Source organism: Apis dorsata, unplaced genomic scaffold, assembly GCF_000469605.1.
Source record: "Apis dorsata unplaced genomic scaffold, Apis dorsata 1.3 scaffold_293, whole genome shotgun sequence".
Taxonomy (NCBI): Eukaryota; Metazoa; Arthropoda; class Insecta; order Hymenoptera; family Apidae; genus Apis; species Apis dorsata.
In genome coordinates, this window is record NW_006263568.1 from 1,063,502 (window position 1) to 1,071,900 (window position 8,399).

General features: G+C 31.7%; 2 long non-coding RNA genes across 2 annotated transcripts in view; one reads left to right on the forward strand and one right to left on the reverse strand.

Moving 5' to 3' along the window:
* Positions 1–8,399, reverse strand: part of LOC116185830 — a 27,246-nt gene that overhangs the window by 9,632 nt on the left and 9,215 nt on the right. The gene's annotated exons all lie outside the window — the stretch shown is intronic.
* LOC116185829 lies at positions 2,487–8,300 on the forward strand. Its single transcript, XR_004150736.1, has 5 exons — positions 2,487–2,704; positions 3,595–3,661; positions 7,406–7,707; positions 7,907–8,125; positions 8,252–8,300. It is a non-coding gene; the product is annotated as an uncharacterized LOC116185829 (long non-coding RNA).

Below are 8,399 nucleotides of genomic sequence, written 5' to 3' on the forward strand. Positions count from 1 at the left end.
TTTAATAATAGTTTTGTTTTAATAATAGAAGAATTAAAAAATTAGAAAATTATTTATATATATAATTTTAAAAAGATTATAAAAAATCCATTTTTAAATGCTTTAAAATTATTCAATGTAGCATATGAGACATTTTATATTCTATTGAAATATATGGTAGAACTGTGAAAAAAAATATGAATAATATCGAGGTAATTTATGTATTTAAGTTAATAATACTTTATCTAGTGGAAATTACTGGAATGTAAAAGAAAATTATCATAAATTTTTTTATTGAAAAAAAATTTTAATCAAATATATTTTTATCTTATCTAATTATAAAACGAAAGAATCCATATTTTTTGTAAACAAAATTTAATTATTAATTTGAGATTGAATTTCGATGTACTTTCAAAACTTAAAGAGTTAGACTGCACAATATCATTTAAAAAAGGAACAAAACCTCAAACTGGTATACGAAAAGAGAATGCTTAGAACTATGATGCCGATAAAGGAATAGGATTAAAAGAATAGGGGATGAAGACGAGCAGAAAATCCAAGAGGAAGAGAAGAGATGAGATGGGAAGAAAAGAAAGAAAGTACGAAAAGGCGCGCGCGTATCTTACATTCAAAATAGCAGGGATAAGGCTAAGCTCAGGGATGTGACGAAGGCGGACAGTGGCAGGAGTGTCGAAGTGGTCCAAGTCGAAAGTCTACCGCTAGGGAAAATCCATGAGGTGGGGTACGTAGGTTGTAACATGCAAATTTGAACCTTAAGGGTTTTATGTCGCGGCGATATCTCTGAATCATCTCCCCTTCCTTCGGCCACCGCGTCGATGGTGGCCCTTAGAGGATTTCGACCGATTTTATCCCAAGTAGAATTGTCTGTCGCGTTTCGAGAAGAAGGGGGAGATCGTTTTCATCGGTCGATTCCTCTTTTGGATCGCGTCGTTAGCAGATGCTATCCACGGTTATCTTTCCGGTTGGTTTAAGGAGCTACGAAAGCTCGTTTCGATGATCGTCGATCACTGGTGAACTGTACGAGATTCGATAATAAAATTTGAAACTCTTTGAACTTATTCTTGTTATACTTATTATACTTATATATTATTATTCTATTATACTTATACTTATTTTTCTCCTTAATTTTATGAGTATTCCACCTATTGATATATATTTGACCAGTTTATGAACTGAAGTAGATTATGACTATTTTCATCATTTGTGGAACCAAAATTACAATCGTATTTTTCTTGATATTGATTAATATTAACTTATTACTAAAATGTCTTTTTTCTTGATTAGTAAAAAAATAATTGGTAATAATGCTTTACCTATGTTTCTAAAAAATTTTAAAAATGATTTTGGAAATAATCTTTAAAGTATTCTTGATATCATTGGTTTCATTAAAATTACAATGGAATTTTTGTTAGTAAAAAAAAAATAATTATATTGAAATATTATAATGACAATAAAAATAATGAAAATTGTTATAAAGATTCACAAAACTATTTTTAAAATATCGATAGCTTCCCAATAAAAATATTAATGTAAATGTGACCATAATGAAAATCAACAATGTATAATAATAAATAAAGTATTGGTGCATTCCTAATAAGCGTAATAATTTGAAGATGACTACAGTGACATCTAACAACAAATGAAATAATAATATTACTAGGAAAAATTCACGAATTTTATCGTGTGTCAGATCTCGTACATGTATCATCAAGAGAAAATCGCATATATTTGGAGGGTATTTAGTGATTTCAAAGTTTCACATGGATCGTTTCACGAGTTGTCGGAAATGCGTCGACGCGGTGTTATCGGGGACTTTTCGAAGTTGATTTTGGCAGTAGGAGAATGACGTAAAAATATTGGATTTGGTGGTTTGGGTTTCGTGGGTGCGTGTGGCGTGTTTATGAAAACGAAACATGGCGTATCCGATTCAATTTAGATCGTTATCTCGATCGGCGCATACCAATAAAAATGCGGCGTCCCATGAATTACGAGGCGACCGTATTAAAATGGTTCGCAATTCCATATCTGATTCTGGTTTCCGGTAGACGCTATATAACCGACTGGGTTAATTTTTTCATCGGGAAATCATTGTTTTCCCAACTCATTCGACGGGAAGTACGTAAAATAATAACACTAGCGATAATAATTGTGAGTGCATTGGTAATTATCATTGGCAAACTTTGTGTTCGCTAAAATGTTTGTTTAAAAAATTTTTTTCTAAAAAATTCAAAAACAGTATCAGACAATATCAGACAGTGAAAATAATAATGACGAATAATTGATTGACAATTATTGTAGATTAACATTATGCTGAAATGTTCATTTGTAAAGCATTCGAGAGAATAGATCATATCATAGATAAATATTTATGTACATATGTAGTTATAAAGATGATTTAATGAAACGAAAAATTTGACAAGACTTGTTCTGTTTACATGTCGAGTGAATTTTGCTCATTTGTTATACTTCATATACACTTCATAAGATCGTATAAAAATTTCAAATTAGAAATATACAATTTACAACAATAATTTTTCTTATGATTCAGAAACTGCAAATTATTAATTCTTTCAGATCATCTTTGCAATACAATGATATAAATCTCATCAGCCGAACGTATGGACAAAGCAAATTCAAAGATTGGATTAAAGTATCTTATAAATCGGTGTGGTTGATATGCGCGTCGAGGCAATGTAGGACCTAAGTAAGTAGTAGTTACCTAGGACGTAGATCGATCACGCGGATTTTAATATCTGGGGCCACATTGGCCAGGCATTCGGTAGTCACGAGGCGCTTCGCCCATTCATCATAGTAACGTAGTAGGTTAGAGCGCGGAGGGCGCGCGATTAGAATCAGTTACCCTTTACTTGCGCGCGGTGGTGATGGGTAACCCTTGATATCCTGGACAAGGATATCCCCTCGGGTGCCATCTGCCAAGGCCTGTTCCTTCTATCTTCTACCCCGTTTTCGACCCGCCATTTCACCGCGAAAGAGACCGTGCACTCCAAAAATTAATAACCCCTGTCCCTTGGCCCCCTGCGACCACCCATCCCTTACATCTTATTTTTCTACTTGATACATTCAACGATAATACCGATTTCACCGATAGTCGTTCACGAAGTGTTCTAATTACATGTGTCGTGACAAAATTAAAAAGTTGTCGTTTAGTTGATAATAACGAACGAAAAAAATTTTAATAGTCACTTCTAAATTAACAGGTGTTATTGAAAAATAATTATTTTTTGTCATACATGAAAAATGTATAACTTTGTTAAATTATTGATTTCTATAGTAAAAAAGAACAGATTTTAGGTATATGGATATTGTGACATATTGTCAATTGACATTGATTAGGTTAGGGAAGAGTCGTTTGATATTGATTAATATGTTTTATTTTTTGCATAAAATATTAACATTTTTTTTAATAGCAATTGAATATATTATTATAATTCAATTAATTATTATTATTTTCTTATTTATATTTTATCATTGCAAGATATGTTGCAATATTGAAAGTTCTACATGTATTTAAGTCAAATTAGAATTTTGTGGAAATCTAGAGAAATAATTTAATTTATTATTCATTTATTTCAGAGATTTCTTTGACGTTTCGAAATGGCGGATAGAATATTTTAATTATAGAAATAAGAGCTACTATATGGTAAGTAGATGTGTAGTTATATACATTAAGCTACGGACATTCATGCATATTTCATTGGCGGTAATCACCCACGAACTTACGATATTTACGAGCGTGTTGAGCATCGTGTTGTAAAATCTATTATTTAAGCTATCTATGGAGATAGAAAATCGAGCCGAAGCTGAACTCGAATTGGAAATTTAAAAGCAATGGCGGAATTAAATGAAATGGAAAGAAAAATCAAAAGGATTAAATTGAATGATTATTAATCAAGAAAAAAAAATATATATATATTTATATTAATTATAATCAATTCTCGCAGAAAACAAATACATATCACGCTTTCAAAAATTTATAAGGAAATTTTGTGTTCATAGAGAGTCACATTTCTATTCAGTGAAACATAATATTACGCAGAAAATGAATAAATAAAAAAAATAATATTATAAAAAAACAAATTGATACATATATCTTTTTTCCATTTTTTCCATTTTTTCCATTTTTTTATGACAGGTATCTTTTTTCCATTTGTCTTCTCAATTAAAATTATTTTAAGTCAAAAATAATTTCAGTTACAATTTTTGTGACAAAATTTATTATGTAATTTTAATAATGATAATATTTATATAATTCTAACAATGTTTTTTAAATCTATTAATATTCTTAATAATATCCATACAAAAAAATGAGAACATTAGCTGGAAAATTCGGATAATTAATTAAACCTGCAATACAAAAAAAAAAAATATACATAAACTGAAAAATTTCGATCGATTAAAACAACGATTTTTTACTTATATCGGAGAAAAAAATTGAAGAAAAGAGAGGGAAAGATGTAAAGTCGCATAGTCCTGTTGGCATTTTTCACAAACTACTCTTTTGTTCCTTATTTATTGCGACATGAATAAAACACGGGGGTAGTAAACGGGAGACCGAGGGAGAGGAGGCGTGGGAGGGAAGGATGGTGAATTAAATGCGGTATAATTTTCAAATTTTGGGAAATAAATAACGTGTAAGCGATAGGCTGACTCGCGTTGTCCCCCACCCTTCCTCGTCCCCCTCGAAAACGCGCATAAATTTTCGAGGACGATGCGGAACTTGAATCTGAAGGAAAATTCTCCCGGGAAGGGAGAGAATTGCTTTTGAAAGTATCCTATTATGTTCGCATTGTTGCGGTGGAATCAACCAACAAGTGTTTCCTGTCATATGGAGTTTGACACAGTGTGAACAATCTTGACGATTCGTCCATCGAATGTTTGTGATCAGTGATATATTCTTTGATAAAAAGATAGATTAGAAATTTATCTATTAATTAGGATAAAGAAAATTCAGCATCGTATTCGTACAAAAAAAAATTATTTCGTTTAACTTTCAATTGATGAAGTTGAGATTAGGTTACATTAGGTTAGATTAGGTTAAGTTAATAAAAAAGTATTCTATTACGTTTGCATTGTTGCGGTGAAATCGACCAGCAAGTGCTTCCTGTGGAAAGAATTGATACAGTGTGAACAATTTTCACGATTTATCCATTGAATATTTGTTTTATTTGATCAATAATGTGTTCTTTAATAAAAAGATAGAAATCTATCTACTAATTAGGTTGAAAAATATTTAACATCATATTCATAGAAAAAATTGATGAAATGAAAATCAGGTTAGGTTAAATTATTATAAATATATTTTTTTATATAAATTTTGTATTTCTGCAGAAGAATTATATTTTTCACAAGTTGATTTTGATTTTTATATAAAGTTATAATCTTAGCTGTTATTTTTCCATCGAAAAATATGAATTTCTATTTACACATTGACACACGACAAGAAAAAGATAAAAATTCGTCAAATCATTTTTATTTCCAAGATTGCTTGATTGCACAATATACCAAATCCTAATATTTCATTCTATTTACCAATTAAATCATAACCAACTAAGAAAAATTTCTTTCTCTCATAAAAAAGCATGAAATGGAGAAAGAGAGGAAGGAAAGAAACGAGTAATTAACGAACCGAGACGAGAATCGGGCAAGAGGTACAACGAAAAAGAAACAGAAAAAAGAGATCGGTACAAACGTTTCCACCGAGTTTCTTTAATTGGTGACATTAATCACACGTAATTACCGTGAATCTTGTAACAGTGCTAACGGCTGGTACGTAAGCGTCTCCACAGCCGAGTTTACCGCAATTCTTTGACCGCAAAGGCGTAGCGATCGTCGAAAAACGGTCGTTCGTGGTCGACTGTACACATTTCGTTCACGTTCTTACGCTGCTGAGGATTAACCCCGTGGAGCAGTAACCGGCATCCGCGGCTGCAATTAGTACGATACCGCATGGAGTGGTTACCGACACTCCCATCCAAAAGGGTCCAACCACAGCTACCAACATTTTGATCGGCCGAGTTAACGAACGGTTAACTGCCTGTCTTTTTACGCGGCACGCATCTCCTAACCTCCTTGATCGTTTCGTTTTTTTCTTTTCTTTCTTGTGAAATATAATATAATATATCGTGTTAATAGAATTGCGAATATTTGTGGAAATTTATTTTCGTGGAATTTGAAATATTTGTAAAAAGAGATTTGGAAGAAGATGCAAAATATTGAAAGTTATTTATTAAGTGTAATATTCGAAAAGTGAATTTTTATTTAATAGAAATAAAACTTAAATATTCGATTAAAATTACGAGTGTTTATGCGTTTATTTTTATTTTCACGAAATCTGAATGTAGGAAATGAAAATTTATAAAATATATATGATTTGGAAAAAGAGACAAAGTGTTAAAAGTATAGTATTTTGCGTGATTGTTTGAATAAAGCAAATTTTTATTTTAACTCTTTCGAGAATTTTTTTCAACTATAAATTTAATACTATAGTATTATAACTTATTGTAAATTAAAGAAAATAGAATCTATTTTTAAAATTCGATCTCATTTGCAACAAATTTCATATTCATCTTTTCTTTTAATTTTTAATCTTTAATTTTTCTATCTTTTTAGGTATATAAAGTAAATATAAATATAAATACAAATATGGCTCACGAGTGAAGTTTGCAAAATTTCGTTTAGAGAATACGATTTCATGAAAGAATGTATGTGGTAATCTAATTCGCAATCGAAAAAGAAAGAAAGAGCCGGAAAGCGGATGACTTTGTCGCAGCGACGAAATCAAGTCTATGGTAGAAGGGTTGGCATTAACGAGACCGGCACGCATTAGCTTTGCCCTGCAATATTAAACAGAGCACGAGTGTTTTCCACCAAACTTGGCCAGGACCGTACCAGCTATCGATTTTAACCCGTAGAATGGACGAGGTCATCTCTCTATGCTCGTTTTCGTTTCTCTAGTTTCGTCTAGTTTTGACGCGAGCTTTTTTTTTTCTTATCTACGTCTTTCCTCGATTTTTCTTTTTATATTCGTTGGTGAAGCATCTCGAAAATTGAAATTTTCGTCTTCATCGTTATATTTAAGGATACTAATATATTTGAAAGTAAAACACTGTGATAATTTTCATTTCTAATCTATTAATACAAAATAACTCTTAATGATAATTTTTGAAAGTTTTACTATTATCGATTGGAAAATAGAGATGCTTAGCATATACGAATATATTTGAGACTAAAAATTTCAAGAATCATCTATCGTAATCATTTACAAGGATAAATATTCTCGAAAATTTTTATTTCTTAAAAATCTATTCTTACTCGTTAAATTTATCTCCTCATCGAGAATGTTTTTCTTTCTTCGTTCTCATTGTTACATTTGGCAAATTTTCAGTCGCTTATGAAGCTTTAACGGATTGCGCGGTCTGCACGCCGGCTTGGGTCACGACGGGAGTAGAAGATGAAATATTCAAGTGCTTTCCATTAACGGGACCGGTTTATACTTATCAAGGCTAAAGTCAAAGGGGTGGTTCGGCCAGTCACGCTTCGGTAGAAAATAAAGGGTAGCTGGTTTCTGCCTTTGCAGCATCGGACAGCCCCGAACAGACAGAAGGTGGACAAAAAGTGTCAATCGTGTCGACGGATTGGTCAATGGCCTACGATTATTTCATGTCTCTATTATATCTTTCAAAATAAGTATATCGCCACCATTTTTTTAATTTCCTTTTTCAACAACATTTCTATCAATTTTTTATTCTATTTCTATCATAATTAAAATCATAATTTAAATCATAATTCTTTCAACAATAAATAATAAAATTATCGTATAACAAAATTAATATAAGAAATAAAAAAAAATATTTCGACATTTCAGATAGAATTATATTAATTAAAGAGAGTGGAATGAAGAGCGGAAAAGAAATGAACCGAAGTTGGCTGTGATGGATTACGGATAACGGTTGATGGACAATGGACCCAGGAGAACAGGTCGGTAGAAATAAGCGGAAGAGAGCGGGTTGGTACAGCTCCCGTATGGGGCGTAATAGTTTAATTCATATGTAAATGGAGTGGCGAAGCACGGGAGAAAAGTCGCAGGACTACGTGGAAATGGCGTGTAAGTGATTCGTACACATGTATGGCTGACCTCGTAAATCTGGAACGGGATACCCTACGTAATTAGAATTACACCCTCGACTAACGACTATCACGCGCCATAACGACTCTCTTTCCTTTCCAATAGCCACGTCCTTTATCCGTCTTCGTCCATTCTTTTTTGATATATCTCTGAGGTATGTACACACCATATAACTCTTATTACTACTATTATTTTAAATTTTAAACTTTTGACAATTAAAATTATAAATAATATATATTTTTTTTTTTTTTTT